This window comes from Rhineura floridana, chromosome 8 (genome assembly GCF_030035675.1).
Source record: "Rhineura floridana isolate rRhiFlo1 chromosome 8, rRhiFlo1.hap2, whole genome shotgun sequence".
In the NCBI taxonomy this organism is placed as follows: domain Eukaryota; kingdom Metazoa; phylum Chordata; class Lepidosauria; order Squamata; family Rhineuridae; genus Rhineura; species Rhineura floridana.
The window spans coordinates 67,959,651-67,977,345 of record NC_084487.1 but is presented as its reverse complement, the minus strand read 5'-3'; the positions used below and the strand labels follow the sequence as shown (position 1 = coordinate 67,977,345).

The 17,695-nt window shown below is 43.5% G+C and overlaps 1 protein-coding gene across 5 annotated transcripts in view; it reads left to right on the top strand.

The window, feature by feature from the left end:
• Positions 1 to 17,695, top strand: part of NAV3 (neuron navigator 3) — a 1,044,290-nt gene that overhangs the window by 129,477 nt on the left and 897,118 nt on the right. Inside the window, exon 1 of one of the 5 annotated variants that reach the window (XM_061639676.1) lies at positions 4,949 to 5,216. The exons of 3 other annotated variants lie outside the window; for them this stretch is intronic. The gene's annotated coding sequence lies outside the window, so the exon portion shown is untranslated. Of the gene's footprint in view, positions 1 to 4,948; positions 5,217 to 8,474; positions 8,877 to 17,695 lie in introns of those variants that run through there. One more of the 5 variants, XM_061639675.1, reaches the window with a different exon arrangement.

Sequence of the window (17,695 nt, the reverse complement as noted above, 5' to 3'; positions counted from 1 at the left end):
GTGAGGGCAGTGTTAATAGACATAGAAGGTGATGCTAATCTGTCCTTTATGCTTGGTGATAGACTCCTCTAGGATTTGTTGGCAAGGTCACATGTCTAACTACAATGATGTCATTTCAAATCAGTTAAATGTATCTACCCCAATGGGACGGATTTATTATTTTGCAATTGTAAGCTTTTCTTTGTTTTGCCATTCCACTTACATGAGTGTATATAATCATAAGTTAATTGAGCTCATTTAAATACACAAAGCAAAATACTGCAATTTTAAATTAATGTATCACTCCGATTTGTCCTAAATATTACAGAAATACTTTTTCATGTGAACAAGTTCTTGCTCTGCTTGAAACACATGCATTTTTATCTCATGGGGACAAAACTGTATTGAAGATCAGCCAACATCCTTCTATTCAGATTTTAGCAAAACTGATTTACAAACATCACAAGACGGCCTGAAAGTGATATTCTCCTATTTTCTCCATTTCTGTCAAGTAATTTTCCTGTGTTAAGGATGCAGGCCAGCCCCAGGCATGCCAGGACCCTTGGGCACCAGCCTGTCCCGGGCCCTGGCACTCCTGCTATTTGCGGCAGGATTGGTACCGCGGGTCACAGGCCAGGAGATCTCAAGTTGCACCCATTCCTGTGCTCTACTTACCTTTCTCTGTGCTGTTTTTTCAGTGGCACGCCTACACATGCAGATTTGCCATCAATCAAGATGGTGGCTGAGGTTTCCCTAAGAGGCTGAAGCCTCTGCCACCATCTTGGTTGATGGCACGCATGCGTGCTACACACACATTGCTGCCATCAACCAAGATGGCGGCAGAGGCTTCAGCCCCTTAGGGAAACCTCGGCCACCATCTTGATTGATGGCAAACCTGTGCGCACAGTGCGTGCAGCCGCAAAAAACAGCAGAGAGACAGGTAGGTGAAGCGGGGGAATGGCAGGCGGCTCTGAAGCTACTGCCCTGCTATCTGCAGCAGCAATCCTACCACAAGTTGCGGAAGGGGAGCGCAGGGGCCCTCAGCCAGTGCCCCACCTGGCTGCCCTTTAGAACTGGTCCTGTAAGGGTGAGTAGAATTACAAATCAGAACATGTTTAATACTGCCTATTTTTCTTTTTCCCTGTAGCATCTTTTTTCTAGTCTTCTGCCCAAAATCTTTTTAATAGTATGTAGTTAATCTGAAATAAGCAAAACATACAGCTCACTTAATAATTCATATGAAATACTGCAAACAAATACCCAACAAAGAGTTAATCCCTTTGCAAATGGCATTTGATAAAAGCAGTCTATCTGTAAATTTTATTTATTACATTTATACCCCGCCTTTCTTTTCATCATAGAAACCCAAGGCAGCTTTACATATGGTTCCCGGGCAGTCTCCCATCGAGGCACTGACCAGACCTGATGGTGCTTAGCTTCAGCAGGGTGCTGGCCTCATGTGCCTTCAGTCCATACCTGTATCTTGTTTCTGCTCTGACAACTATACCTTTTTGGAAATAAAAAAGTCTTCTGCACCACTATTTTACTCCCCATGGAGCGGGAATACATTTAACATAATTGCATTAATGGGAAAATCTTTGTGGCCCTAAAAAAAGTTATTTGTCCTTTGTGTTCATGTTTTTAATAATACTACTCAAGATCACCTGTGGGTTAGTTTTCCCTTAACACTTTTTAACCACCTGTTGTAGGCACAGTCAGGGTAATAGATTTTCCACCCTTGCATGCTTGTACATAAAGTGGGCGTTCTAATCTGCAGTACTGATTATGTATTTTGTTTGAATTACAATGAAGTACAATGTTTGTATATTTTATGTGACAGATAGGAAATGCTGTCTGTTTCATAGTCAAACTACAGTATGTGATTTCGTGCATCTTTAGATTTAACCTGCATATTTTTTAATTTAAGTAGTCTGGTGGGGGAGAGAGAATAATAATGTTTGCAGCAAGTTGGGAGGTAGATTTAATCCTTTCCTCCCATGCTTTGATCTTGGGGGAAATTTCTCCTCTGAAGCTGATATTTGCATTGAAAGGAAATCCCCCTTTTGGCACAAATTGTTGAAAAACCAACTTAAAAGCCAGAAAAATAAAGGAATTCTTATGACTTCTACGCTTATGTCATGAGTTGAATAATCATGGTTCATGTCTGAAGTGAAACATATGCATTTATTTGAGGCTTGGCATCTGGATATTAACTACCATACTATGCAAATGACGTTGAACAACAATGTATACAATGTGTCAATAGCCACACGACAGGTTGTGATACTTCAGTATGGCCCCCTGTGCCATACAATTTGTGCACTTATATTTTCTAAGAGAGTCTTGCCATCTGAAGCCTTCCCCACTCCCAAGTGTATAGTTTTGGGTTATTAAAGTTTTCAAGGGCCATATTTTATAAACCTATGTATCAGAACAGCTCGTATATCTAGGTGCAGTCCAATTAACTTTTATTGGATTTGGCTATCGTCAAGTACACAACACATTTTAAGCTATTCAGGAGACATCTTTAATGTGCAGCAGTTAACACTGAGAACTTGGTAACTGATCATTTGGCTCACCAGAATGTTAGTATCCACCTCTTGTTAAATCAAGTTACTTTTCTTTAACTATTTCATATCTAAACTATGGCATAGACCAATAGTTCCTAAACTTTTTCACCCCAAACCACTTGAAAATTGCTGAAGGTCTTGGTGGACTACTGAATGATTTTTTCTGCCTGTTAAGCAATTGTAATGAATATGATAAAGACTTCCCCTGCTTGGGACCTTCCCACATCTTGCTGCCAGTTGGAATTTTTACCCACTGAAGAAGGCAGAGCCTCCTCCCTCTATCACTTCCAGTCCATCCTGCTCACTTTCAGAGTAGACCACCAGATCCACCAGAGCAGCTGCTGCACCTGCCATTCTTCCGTCTCTCACACTGCTTGCTGCTCTGCAGAGTTGCCACCACAGACCACCTGAATGAAACTGATGGATCACACTTTGGAGAACCCTGGCATAGATTCTCTGGAGCAGCCTTCACCAATCTGGTGCCCTGCAGATACGTTGGACTATGGGATGGGAGTTGCAGTGAAAAATGTCTGTAGGGCAGCAAATTGGTGAAAGCTGCTCTAGAGTAAGTGAGTGGGAGACTACAACCTATGTTTGTGCTGTAGACTCTATAAGTTGGCATCTTTACAGCACTTTCACTTACTGGTGAGACCAAGGCCTGCTCCCATACTTTTAACAGCATATTGATCTGCAAATATTAGCTGCTGATAGGATGGCCAGATTAAAAAAAGGAAAGTTCATCTCACCTTTCAGAACTGCGGAGAAGAGGGAATTTCAGCAGGTTTGGCTTACTATACAAGCTACACTTCCTGAAATTCTGTCTTCTACACATCTATCAGGGCCGATAATAGCCATGTGGTTTAAGCAGCAGATTGTGCATCCCCCCCATCTGCCCACCCACCACAACTCACTGGCTGGCCAACACTGCCCCCACACCCTCCTCCTTGCCTATTTGCTGCTCTTGCCTCTTCTCCCTCTCTTCCTACTGACAAAGTTGCAGAGGTGTGTGGGGTTGTTCCTCACAGCGAGGCTTTGGTGAGATCACCTAGAGAACACTGTTGGTGCAACTTTGCTGTGACAGTGGCAAATTACAGCTTAAAATTCCCTTAACACTTTTAAAGTCCTTCCTGCCTGCTGCAGACAAAGCAACAGTGGCACAGTGCTCTGCACTTCACTCTAAGAAAGAGTTCTTTTCCAAGTTTCTGTCAGCAGCAAGCAAGTGGGTGAGCAAGCAGGAAAAATGAGCATGAAGTTCCCACATCACTGCTGCCTTATCAGCAGCAAAAGCAGTGGCTGGGAGGGAGTGGAGGCAGGGGAAAATAAGGCACTGTTAGGGGCATGTATTGACATACAATTAATATTGTATTAATAATTAATATATTTTAATTGTGTATTTTAAGTTGTTTATCTTTATTATTAATGTTTGTTTTCATGAGTTTTGAGTATCACTTTTCTAACAAAAATAATCTGCAGGAATCTGCAGGAATGGGGTGGTGGGGGAATAAAACATTGAAAGAGAAGAGCAGGCTAGCTTCTCACTTACACAAAAATTAGAAAAATTCTGATACGTTTTGTGTTATTTCTAAGGTTCCACAAATGCTATAAACATACCCTTTATTTTAAAATGAAAGATGAGAATCTGGGAGCAGTGATGAAGGAATCAGTTTTTGACTTATCTTAGATGGCACAATGTCTTGTGCCAGCCCTGATGTCTAGTAAACGTACAGGAGTTGTAGCCGCTTCTTCCATCTGGTCAGTCTAGCTGATGAGGCTATTACTCACCACTACCTGAAATGCTTCTCAAGATAATTCCTGTAGGTTCAACAGATGCTAAGGCCATGAGATTAGGCCATACTCCACCTGCTCTCCAGTCTGAGTCAGGTGGCAACCTTATTGAGCACTGTAGCACTGTGACAAGTACACAAATGATGCTAATTTTTTCTTAGCAGCTGATTCTCTTCTACAACACACATTGAAAGGAGGGCTGGATTTCAGGTAGAATCAAGAAGTAGCCATTTTAGGCTCAGGTGAAGCCTAATTAATGCACACAATCAGTGGCCTGATTAGCCACTTGAAAATATAACCACATGGAGGCTCCATGTGATAGACAATAAATGTGATGGTTTCTCATATTATTCCAGAGCTATTTATTTATTCAATTTATATCCTGCCTTCCCACCAAAGGTCCCAGAATAGATGGCCAGAACAGCAGGAGACCAGAACTGAGGACATAAAAGGCTAAAAATGAAAGTATAACTAGGAAAAGTTTCATCCATATCAAGAACAGAGAGAAATAATTGGAAAGTTTACAAAGAGCAACAACAGACTCAGTGGAGGCTGGTCCATTTTGGCATATAGGACACTGCCTCAGCAACTTTATTCTGCCTTCAGTGAGTCCCCACCTAGCTGTTTTCTTACCTACAATCAGTCTAGTCAGCTTCCTTATCCTTAGTCTTAATGTTGCCCCTTTTAGAACTCAGCAGGGAAGATGGGGACAAAACTAGAATCAGTTAGCTCTGTCTGTCATTGGCTCTGGCTCAACCTAATGTTGGGCTCCCGGTCTTCTGCCCCACCAGTCCCAATGGAAAACAGTTACCACTTAAGAGAATAATCCTTCCTTGAAGGAACTGAGAGAGGAATGAGTGGAAAAAGCACATCTGAGTAAAGGTGGGTGAGGAAAATGGAGCCAGCTTCAGGACTTTAGTATAACAACCTTTGAGTCCTTAACCTTTTGACTTGTTTTACTATATCAGTTCACTTCATCCCTTCAGATAACTGCCTCTAAGCTACCTGTTCCTCAGTACCTGTAGTTTCTCTGTCCTTTTCCCCAAAGTTTTCTTGCATTCAGGTTGCTCTCCCCCTCCTTTCACCTCAGAGCAGCTGTCTAATTCCTTTTCCCAACTCCATTTTAGCCCTCACACCTGTCTGTCCAACAGTGAGAATGTGTGTGAACTTGATATCCCAGCAGCTTGTTTAATGCCTGTGGGAAGGGTTTATTTGTGATGGTGTGCAGCAAGCAATTGTTGAAGGTAACAGTCAGGTTTGAGCATATTATGTTCCATATTAGAAACATCCGTTTAGCTAAGTTTCCCCTGTGGTTTCTGATATAAAATGGATTTATGCTGTTGCAAATCTGTTCCTTATTCAACAAATAATTGTCTTCCTGATGGTATCTAAAAAAGGGAGGAGGATAAAATAAGGCATGACAGTTAATTATTATCATAGTAGTTTCCATGTTTAGAATGACTGATATAGTGCTGTCTCATTCATCTAATGCTAATCCTTTGAGGCAAAACACTATTGTTCCAAGTTTACAGATTAGGAACTGGGGCTGATTTTCCTTGTCAATTAGGAAATTCCTGAAGGGTTTTGAATAAAGGTCTTACAGTGGGAAAAAGGCCTACCAGGGAACTCTAGTTTTAATTTGCAACCTCACCCTTACAGGGAAACGCACCCATGGGCTTCTGCTTCTCCCCCACGCTCACAACAATCCTGTGAGGCAGCCTAGCTTGAGAGAATTTCTGGCCCAAGGTAATCCAGTGAAGTTCACAGTTTTGTGCATTATTTATATCTCAAGCACAAGATGGGCCATGCTCAAAAGAGGACAGGACTCTGGCACCTTTAATATTTGTGTAGACAAGGGGTATTTCAGCAGGTGTGGCTTGTGTGATGTTGAAATTCCCTCAGGACCTATCTATTAAAAGTGCAGGAGCCTTCCTTTGCACCCAGCCACCTCCTCAGAGGGAGGAAATCTTACATCTGTGCATATTTTGTTGTTTTTCTTCCCCTTTGCTTTGAGGAGTGGTGAAGGTTTTGCTGAATGGTATCAATCCTGGGAACTTGAGAGGCTGGGCACCTGATGGGCTTTTCATTCTCTGCTTTGTGTCTAGTTGGGAGCAGGTGTGCACATAGCTTCTTGCAACAATGTCTGCACAGATAGCCCAATTATATTCTGAAGTTAAATGTGCCTATGTAATTGTGTGGAGTGGTGAGGGGAGGCGTCCAGCACCCCCTGCCTTCCAATAATCCATCAATAATGGGTGGGTGAGAAATGAACATTTGGATTGTATTTTTCTAGTTAAGGTTGGCAACTTGTGAAAAGTGGTCCTGCTCTTACCTTCCAGCAGCAGTTCCTGCCAAGCAGAAATTAAGCAGGTGATGCTTTTCCCACACTTATCTCCATGCTGGGAAAAACCTCACTTGTGACATGTTTGTTGCTGTTAAAGTTATAAGAGCAAGGCTGCTGCTGCTTCTAAAAGAACCTGGCAACCATACTTTAATGAAAGCTAGGGTAGCAAGGTCAAAAAGAGGACAAGGCTTTTGCACTTTTAATAGATGTAGAGAAGAGGGAATTTCAGTAGGTTTAGTTTACATTATAGTGAAGGCACAGGGGCCAATAAGCTAGCTGTTGTATTTTATACAACATCCTGCATCAAATTCAGAGCACAATCCTATGCTGTCTACTCAGAAACAAGGCCTACTGTGTTTAATGAACGTTAGTATGTACACTCTAGGATTGCATCTTACAACCACCTATACAATGTATGCTTTTTATTTCATTTCACATTTTCCATATTTGAGAATAAATCTTGCGTTGGCTAGAATGTGTGTTGGATTTCAAACTGTCAGACATGCTTTCTGTACTGCATTAACACGCACAACTGATACATACCCTGCTAAAAGATATTATTGCGATCTGATGCATATTGAAAGTGTCACTAATTCAGTAGGGCTTACTCCCCAGATATGAATTGGATAGAACTGTACCCTAAGGAACCAGGTCAAGACTTTCCTCTTCTCACAGGCATTTTAGTATGTTTTTAAAATTGTTTTAAATTGTTTTTAAAATATGTGTTTTAAATTTGTGTATTTGTTTTTAATGTTTTTAGTTATTGTAAACTGCCCAGAGAGCTTCGGCTATGGGGCGGTATACAAATACAATAAATAAGGAAGTCAGTGAATACAGTGAAATTTCCACTTAGCATCAGGCTATGTGAACCCATGCACACTGATTTGTTTTTTTAAAAAATTGAACTACTTTCAAGGAAACCTACACAGTATCAGACTGATACTGACACTTGTAAAAACATCTCACTTTGTTATGCTATTGTATGTTCTCTATGAAGCAGAACCAAAGCATAAGGCAGTGGCTCCCCAACTTTTTTTCCCTACAGACCACTTAAAAATTGCAAACCACCTAATGATTTTTCTGCTTGTTGCAGCAGTTATAATGAGTTGTCCTAGATGCTGTAAGATTTTTAAACTGTATTTTTACTGCTTCTTTTACACTGTATTTTATTGTATTACAATTTTCACTCCATAGAATTCAAATTGTAATACAACAAACATACAATTAAAATCAATATAAATATTTGATATGGACATGCCGTGGACCACCTGAAGGAGCTCATTAACCACAGTTTGGGAACCCCATGCATAGAGCTCAAGTGGGGGTGTTTAATCCTTCACCCTAGGCCTTCTCTTCTGAGACTGTTTTCAAGCCAAGCTTCATTTTCCAAGTATGCTTTGGGTGCAGCTTTGATTCATTATAAACTCTTTCTTTGGCCTCTTTGGCTCAAAATTGCACTTTTAAAAAAACAGCCTGATTCCCCACCCCCATCTATTTTTAATGATCAAGCGTTTAGTACAGGTTAAGTTTCCAAAATGCTGCTTAAAACCCCCCCAACCCTTAGGTTTGCTCCAACCATGGGATGTCTCTGTCTTACTGGATACACATTCATAATGTATGAGCATGAGTATTAGCTGATAAACAATAGATTCTAACTCTGCGTGGAAACCTCGTCTTTCCATACGGGCTATGTATTGTTCCTGCCGGAAACTTTCCTGTGCGTGATCCCCCCCTTCCTCCGCTTTCCCCTCCCCCCGCCCGTTGAGTTTTTTTTAGGTAAGAGAAGGGGAACCGGTAAAGCGCTGCCCCTTTAAATTCCAGCTGTGTGGCTAGGAAACAGCTCGTCTCGTTGCAAAGCGTTGGGCTGGGGCTGCTGGTGTGAGACTGTCCGTTCACTTCCTGGCTCTGGCAGTAAGGAGAAGATCTGATCACCCGCCGAGTCCTCTGGGGGAGGAAGGGAGAGGGAGGAAAAGGCAGCGTGGCTCCTTCAGACAGAGAGGCATCCAGAGCCTGTGGTACATTTTGGCTCCGGTTCATCTGCTTCCCTGGGATCGGTATCCTTCGTAGTACGTGGGAAAGGATGAAGATGGCTTGTTTCTAAATCATCCTGAAGACTATTTCCATAGTAACCTGCTGTAGTGGTGCAATTTTAGCGAACAGAGGATTTTTCTGAACACTTCCAGGATGACATCCGACAGGTAAGGCTCCTGATGGACCCCAGGATATCTTGTATCTCTTGAGCATCTGGAAATAGTAATCTCTCTCTTATCACTTGTTTGCTTCCAGAGTTATCTTTAAAAAAACAGGATCGCTTTTTCTAATTGGGTCTACCTGTATTAAATAAATGACGAAATTTACTGGCTCCTAGCACTTCATTCCTACAAATAAATAAAGGCAACAGAGGGGGTGGGAATATGATTTTTTTTTAAAAAAAATCCCGTTATTGTCTTCAAAAAATATATGTTGCTAAGCATGAATGCACAGTACGTTTAATGTTTTATTCCGTGGCGTCGGTGTAGATTGTGGACTAGTGACTTTAGGGACCCCGGAGCGGCTGGCTCCAGAGGCGCTTGCAAAGCAGCAACCTTTGGCCCAGGGCAGCTTCTGCCGGTGCTGGATTGATGACTTGCGAGAGGCTTTGGGCAGATGCAAGGATGACGCTTTCTTACCTTCTTTGTTTGTCCCTTTCCTACATATTCTTCCCTCCGCCCCATTTTCCAGTTCCTCTTCTCCCACTCCCCTCTGTTTGTTTGCCGGTTGCACTGCCCCCCTTTTGCTTCTTTTGTTGCGCGGGGGGGGGGGAAGCGGAGGAGAGAAAAGCTGGACGAGTAAAATGCATAATGTATTCAGCCTTAAAACGTTCAGGCCTGGAGAACACCGAAGCACACGCCAATATTATTTTTCCGCTTCCCGCCCGGCTGGCTTGAAGCTGACGATCAGCACGTTTTCGGTACTTTATTGATCTTTTCTCAAGACTGTAGGTGTAAATGCATGGTGTCTTTTCACGGATGCAAGGTAGTGTCCCCACCCCACCGCACCGGAGAGACGAGGCACAATTGTGGTGATCAACGTTTTCTCTGGGAGATGAATGGTACCTTGATCTCCCAAAATCAATCATTTAAAAGGAGTTGACGTTGGACATCCATTCTCTCCTGTTAAGACAAGAGGCTGGCAGCATTAGGGGCGTGTGGGCTGGAGAGAGAGAATGAGGCGGCGGCTTAACAGTGCCAGTATTTGAGTAGGGAGATTCAAATCAGAGGCTGACAGTTTGGGTGTTAGAGAGAAAGAGAGTGCGTGCATGTGCAAGAAATGCTGGCTGTGAGAGAGGGAGGGAGGGAGAGAAAGCTGGGAGGGGGCAAAAGTAGAAGAAAGCAGCCTGTTGTTAATTGCCTAGGTTACAGTTCCTGCATCCATGCCTGCCTGGACTCTTCCAAGTCCTAGTGCCCCCGAGGTTTCTAGGCTGTATGTACTAGGCTGCATCACTCTCTGTTGGAGAGTTCTATGGTCATTAGAGCAAGCAAACTGATTCTGGACAGAGTGTAAGCACTCTGCTAAATTCAGGCAGAGCTTGCAAGTAACTAGCTACAAGTAACAAATTACTTGTAATTCATTACTTTTTTGAGTAACGAGTGGGTAATTCCTTTACATTTTGATTGTAACAGAACTAGGAGTAATTTTACTACTTTTGTGGAGTAATTGTAATGTTTCCAGAATTATTTTTGGGCATTACTGGGGGGGAGCAGGGAAAGTCTTCTGCTCCTCTGATTTGTGGATGAAAATCATGTGCCTCAAACTGGGCTTCTGTGCAGTGTTGCTCTTTTCTCATGCTCTGTAGATGGGTAGGAGGTGACGAGGGAGGAGGCAGAGAGACGGCGTGGAGTGGAGAAAACAATTATTTAAAAAAATTATAGCAGTGGTGAAGAATGGAGTGGAGGGAAAAAGGATCCTCAGGTCAAGAACATGGATAAAGAAGGAGGCAGCAGCAGAATGGAGATAAAGAACTGTGGAGGTGAAAGATGACAACGTGTGTGTGTGAGTGAGTGTGTGTGAGTGAGTGTGTGTGAGTGAGTGTGTGTGAGTGAGTGTGTGTGAGTGAGTGTGTGTGAGTGAGTGTGTGTGTGTGAGTGTGTGTGTGTGAGTGTGTGTGTGAGTGTGTGTGTGTGAGTGTGTGTGTGTGAGTGTGTGTGTGTGAGTGTGTGTGTGAGTGTGTGTGTGTGTGTGAGTGAGTGAGTGAGTGAGTGTGTGTGAGAGTGAGTGAGTGAGTGTGTGTGTGTGAGAGTGAGTGAGTGAGTGTGTGTGTGAGAGAGTGAGTGTGTGTGTGTGAGAGAGTGAGTGTGTGTGTGTGAGTGAGTGAGTGTGTGTGTGTGAGAGTGAGTGAGTGTGTGTGAGAGTGAGTGAGTGTGTGTGAGAGTGAGTGAGTGTGTGTGAGAGTGAGTGAGTGAGTGTGTGTGAGTGAGAGTGAGAGTGAGTGTGTGTGAGAGAGAGTGTGTGAGTGAGTGAGTGTGTGAGTGAGTGAGTGTGAGAGTGAGTGTGTGAGTGAGTGAGTGTGAGAGTGTGAGTGAGTGAGTGTGTGTGAGAGTGTGAGTGAGTGAGTGTGTGTGAGAGTGAGTGAGTGAGTGTGTGAGAGTGTGTGTGTGTGTGAGAGAGTGAGTGTGTGTGTGTGTGTGTGTGTGTGAGAGAGAGAGAGAGAGAGAGAGAGAATACTGTGTTTGCACTTGGCCTCCACCACCCTCTCTGGCTACTGTGCTGCATTTGCAGTATTTTAACTTTTTTGCACCTCAGGGGAAAATGTTCGGTGGCAGGGCAGGGTCTGGGAGGTGGTTAAGTGAGAGAGATTATGCTGGCTGGCTGAGTGGGGGGGTTGCACTTGGTTTGACGTGCAAAGATCTGAGCAGGGGCCTCTGCCTCCCTCCCCACCTCTCTTACCAGCGGAGAGACCACCACTGCTATCTTATGAATAAAAATAATTATTCTACTACCTCTGTATGTGTTTGTTTATTTTTAATGTTGTTTTAGGCTACTTAGATGTGCAGCAGCCAAGGCCAGCACCTTGTAGGCTTTTTTTAAAGTAACTGAAATGTAATTGTAGTGATTACTTTGGGGGGGGAAAGTAAAGTAATCAGTTACTTTCAGAGCAATTGTAATTGTAATGGTAATTACTACTTTTTTGTGCCATTTAACTGTAATTTATTACTTTTTAAAAGTAATCTTCCAAACTCTGAATTCAGGTACAGGCAAAATGTATCTCAATTTAACATTAAATCTAGGGTTTACTAACCTTATCTGGCAAGGATCTTGTGCCATTAAGAATTGCCCAACAGGCAGAAGTTCATAAAGTGAAGCTTTATGCACCCAAAGTTATTGCATTTCCTTAATACAGGACTGGGGAACCTGTGACTGTCTAGATGTTGAGAGCCTCTAACCTCCTCCTGACTCTAGGGCTGATGGCAGTTGGACCCAACAACATCTGGAGAGCCATAGGTTCCCCAGCCCTGCCTTTATATTTAGCTAATGTGAAAACATATTACTGGTGGAATTTTGGACATGTATAACTATGCCTAGAATATTTTGATCTTAAACTGAGAGAAAACAAAAGAAGGCATGCACAAATAGAAGTATTTCTAGGTTTGAGACATGAGAATATGGACCATTGTATTTTCATGCAACTTTTTCAACAAGACATCATGAACTGTAAATATGAGTAATATATAGAAAACAGCCTTGAGGAACAGTTAAGGATGGACAACTATCATACATATCATATATATTGTACAGCCACGAGAATGGCTGTGTACTATAGTCAGCATGGATTTTTCGCATTCCGCAATGTTAAACTGAAAATACCCCATGCCATTCTGATACTTCCCATAAACTCATTTCAGAACAAAACCTTACAAAACTTATAGTCCTGAACTCAGAAACAGTTGCTTAACAACCCTCTAAATTTTCATGGTGATAACACAAAACAGTCAGAGAGAATTGGAAGTTCAATGTGTAAAAAGAGAGAGAGAAAAAAACCAGACCTCTGTTGGACTTTTTTCTGTCAGAGTTCTCATAATCTGTTGAAATTCATTAAAAATCAGCCATGTTCACAGAGTACCTAGAATCCTATTACTGATCTTGCCCCATACTCTGACCTTCATCTTCTGCAATTTAAAAGTTAAAAAATGCATGTCTAATAATTTAAGAAATTTAGCATTGAACTCAATGATAAGGTGAGGCATGCCCAAAAAGAATCAACTGTCAGTGTTATAAAAGCCAGACTCACAGCTGTGTGGCTTGGCTAATCAGGAGACCACAACCACATCAGACCTTTATTTCACATGAGACAGTCATGGCTTCCCCCAGAAAATTCTGGGAAGTGTACTTTGTGAAGGGTGCTGAGGGGAGATTCCTATTCCCCTGACAGAGCTCCAGTGGCCAGGGTGGTTTAACAGTCAGCTGCTCTGATTGAAGCTCTGTGAGAGGAATAGGGCATCTCCTAGCAACTCTCAGCACACTTCACTAACTATACTTCCCAGGATTCTTTGGGAGAAGCCATGAGTGTCTTAAAGTGAAATAAAGGTCTGGTGTGGATGTGGCCAGGGGCAACTTCAGTTTAAATTTGGGTGGGAGGCTACATGTGCCTGCTGTAGAATAAAAAGGTGGGGGAAACCCTGAAAAACAATGATGCTGCTCACAGTGTTTTCCTTTGGAGAGGAAGGGCCTTCCGTTCTGCCCAGTGCCCACCCACATAATCTCCTCTCCTCCCCGTCTTCCCCTTCCTCTCTCTCCTCCGCCAGGTCAGTTTCACCTATCCTAAGCATGATTGCACATGAGTAAATCCCACTGAACTCAATAAGCATGCAAATGATCAAACCTACCCTACCCTCCTCCTCCCTCCCATCACCTCTCTTTTGCCCCTTCCCTCTCCCTTCACCCATCCCTTCTCCCCTTCCAATTCCCTCCTTCCTCTACTTCCCTCCCTCCTCCCCCATGGTCAGTTTTATCTATTGTAGCCATGATTGCATGAGAGTAAATTTCACTGAACTCGGTAAGCATGCAAATGGTCAGACCTGCATTTCTTACCTTCCAGATTAAAAAGCAGAGAAATTCACTAATAGGCAAAAAACATGTGGTTTAAGAACAGGGCCGGTTCTAAAGGGTGGCCAGGTTGGCACTGGCCCGAGGGCCCCGGAGCTACAGGAGCCCCTGAGGGGCCCTCCGCTCCCCTTCCATGATCCTCGCCCCCCACCCCCCACTTACCTGTCAGCTGGCTTTTTAGCATTTAATGATGGTGGCTGCAGCTTCCCTAAGGTACTGAAGCTGCTGCCGCCATCTTAGTTGATGGCAGAGATGTGCGCGCATAGCATGCACGTGTGCCATCAACAAAGATGGCGGCTAAGACTTCATTCCTGTTAGGGAAACCACGGCCACCATCTTCATTAAAGGCAATGGTAAAGGCTAGACAGGTAGGGGGGCGTGGGGGGCTGTGCATGTGTGCGTATGCATGCACGCACCCCCCACTGGGGGGGCAGGGCAAGCTGATGCCCAAGGGCCCCCGCATGCCTGGAGCTGGCCCTGTTTAAGAACGTTCCTATAGCCAACAGATATGTCTATTAACCTTTTAAAAGCAGGGAAGTTGGGCAGCTACAGTGAATGCACCAGGAAAGCAGGAGACTTGACCTCCTCTCTGAGATATTGTACTGCCCTACAATCTGTCAAAATGCAAACACAATTTGGGTTGGTCTTTCACAGTCCAATCTACTTCCTGTGCAGCTTGGAAGAATTTGGTAACGTGCCTCTGAGCATATGGTGAGTGGTGGCAACACCTGCAATCAACCCAAATAACAGAAACAAGACATGCTGTGCTGATCTTGTTTTAACAGGGACGAAGCAACAATATTAAGACAGTTGACAGAGTTCAGATAGTCATTTTAAATATGTTTAATTTACTTTGCAGTTTTAGTGAAGTACAGCAACACTTTGCAACACTACAAAAAAAAGCTCGAAAAACAATTGTGGAATAATGGCTCTGACTGTTCTGTAGAACTCCTCTGTAGAGGAGTGTCTCAGTTTGCACAAGATAAAGTGAAATATATTCTAGCAAAACTCTAGGTGCGCTCTTGAGTATGTCCGTCTTTCCTTAAGTGGAGTAGTTTAAGCATAGCAGGCTGAAAACATGCATCTTTGGCAGGCCAGGTTTGTTTTTTCCAACAGCTAGAGTCATTGCTTAGGTTGCAACATATTGTAATCAATCTGATTTTACATCAAACTGCAGTTTCAGATTCAACTGTTAATGCACCCAAAATAGAAATAGAGCATAACTTCCAGTTTGAAACACAACAACTGTCTTCACCATCATATCACATTGACCTATAAAAAGGCTTTGAAATTAATAAAAATAAATTTGACACAGATTTCTAGGATGAATAATGAGAGAAATATAATTTTCTAGGTTAGATTCTGTGCCGAAAGCTCTCTTCCAAGCTACACAGGAAGTGGAGTGGACTGTGAAAGACCAACCCAAATACAGGCATACCCCGCTTAAAGTCGCTTCACTTAAAGTCGCCTCGCTATAAAGTACATACTCCGTACTCCACCATACCCCACTTTAACGTACGCGCTTCGCAGTAATGGACACTTAATGGCATGACACCGCTGCCATCTAGTGGTGATTGCAGATAATTGCTTCACTTTAAGTACATTTTCACTTTACATACACGCTCCGGTCCCATTGCGTATGTTAAAGCGGGGTATGCCTGTAGTGTTTGTATTTTGACAAATTTGTAGGGCAGTACAATATCTCAGAGAGGAGGTCAGGTCTCTTGCTCCCCTGGTACATTCACTATAGCTGCCCAGTTTCTCTGGTTTTTAAAGTTTGATAGAAATATCTGTTGGCTACAGGTACATTCTTAAACTGCAAGGTTTTTTGCCTATTAGTGAATACATATATATATGGCCTTCCCCACTCTGGTGTCCTCCGGATGTTGCTGAAGTACAATTCCTGTCATCTTTGACCATTGGTCATGGTGACTGGGGCTGTTGCGAGTTGTAGTCCAGCAACATTTAGAGTCTCAGCTTGGAGAGGGTTGCTGCAATTGATGGCAGAGTGGTTAAAAATGTACCAACCATTGTATTTGTGGTGACAGGAAAAAGAGAAGTCCCATGATGTAATGAAGCTTTGGTTGTATGTTTTGCATGAAAATATGAAGCTATTATCTTACACTAGTTCAGGCTATTGGTTTATTTATTTATTTATTTAGTTTAATTTATATACCGCCCTAAGCCCGAAGGCTCTCTGGGCGGTGTACAGAAAGATAAAAACAAGCACAATATATAAATACAATAAATACAATAAATAATAATAATAATAAAAGCAATAATGAACCAAACAACATCCAAAATATGGAAATGCTGTTTAAAATACACTTTAAAATGCCTGGGAGTATAAAAAGGTTTTCACCTGGCGCCGAAAAGATAGTAGCGTCGGCGCCAGGCGCACCTCATCAGGGAAACCATTCCATAGTTCGGGAGCCACAACCGAAAAGGCCCTATTTCTAGTCACCACCCTCCGAGCTTCTCGATGGGATGGTACTCGGAGGAGGGCCTTAGATGTTGAGCGCAGTGTACGGGTAGTTTCATATTGGGAGAGGCGCTTCACCAGGTATTGCGGTCCCATGCCGTGTAAGGCTTTATAGGTCAAAACCAGCACTTTGAATTTAGCCCGGAAACAAGTAGGAGCCAGTGCAGACGAGCCAGAACAGGTGTAATATGAGTGGACCTTCTTGTCCGCGTCAACAATCTGGCCGCTGCATTCTGGACTAGCTGTAGTTTCTAAACAGTCTTCAAGGGCTGCCCACGTAGAGCGCGTTACAGTAGTCCAATCTAGAAGTTACCAGAGCATGAACAACTGAAGCGAGGTCGTCACTGTCCAGATAGGGACATAGCTGGGCTACCAATCGAAGATGGTAGAAAGCATTCCGTGCCACCGAGGCCACCTGGGCCTCAAGAGACAGGGAAGGATCGAAAAGAACTCCCAAGCTACGAACCTGTTCCTTCAAGGGGAGTGTAACCCCATCAAGAACAGGATGAACATCCACCATCTGAGCAGAGAAGGCACTCACCAACAGCGTCTCAGTCTTGTCTGGATTGAGCTTCAGTCTGTTAGCTCCCATCCAGTCCATTATCGCGGTCAGGCAACGGTTTAGCACATTAACAGTCTCACCTGAGGAGGATGAAAAGGAGAAATAGAGCTGCGTGTCATCAGCATACTGATGACAACGCAGCCCAAAACTCCTGATGACCGCACCCAGCGGCTTCATGTAGATGTTGAAAAACATGGGGGACAGTACCGATCCCTGCGGGACTCCACAATGGAGAGTCCAGGTTATCGAGCAATGTTCCCCAAGCACTACCTTCTGGTGGCGACCCACCAATAGGAGCGGAGCCACTGCCAAGCAGTACCCCCAACTCCCAACTCCATGAGTCTTCCCAGAAGGATACCATGGTCGATGGTATCAAAAGCAGCTGAGAGATCAAGGAGAATCAACAGAGTCACACTCCCCCTGTCCCTCTCCCGACAAAGGTCATCGTACAGGGCGACCAAGGCTGTTTCGGTGCCAAAACCGGGCCTAAAACCGGATTGAAATGGATCAAGATAATCAGTGTCATCCAAGAGCCCCTGGAGCTGGCCGGCAACCACCCGTTCCAGTACCTTGCCCAAGAACGGAACATTCGCCACAGGTCTATAGTTGTTCAGGTTATCTGGGTCCAAAGAGGATTTCTTCAGGAGTGGTCTCACTACCGCCTCTTTTAGGCAGTCAGGGACCACTCCCTCTCTCAAAGAGGCGTTTATTATCTCCTTGGCCCAGCCGGCGGAGATATATATATCTATATCTATCTAGGAGAGTACCAGTAATTCTCCAGGGTCCGGGAAGATATTTTTCTTTCTCTTACAATCTGGGACCCTTTAACAGGAGAGCAACTATTAAACTTTGGACTTTCTGCATACAAAGCAGGTGCTATATAAATGGAG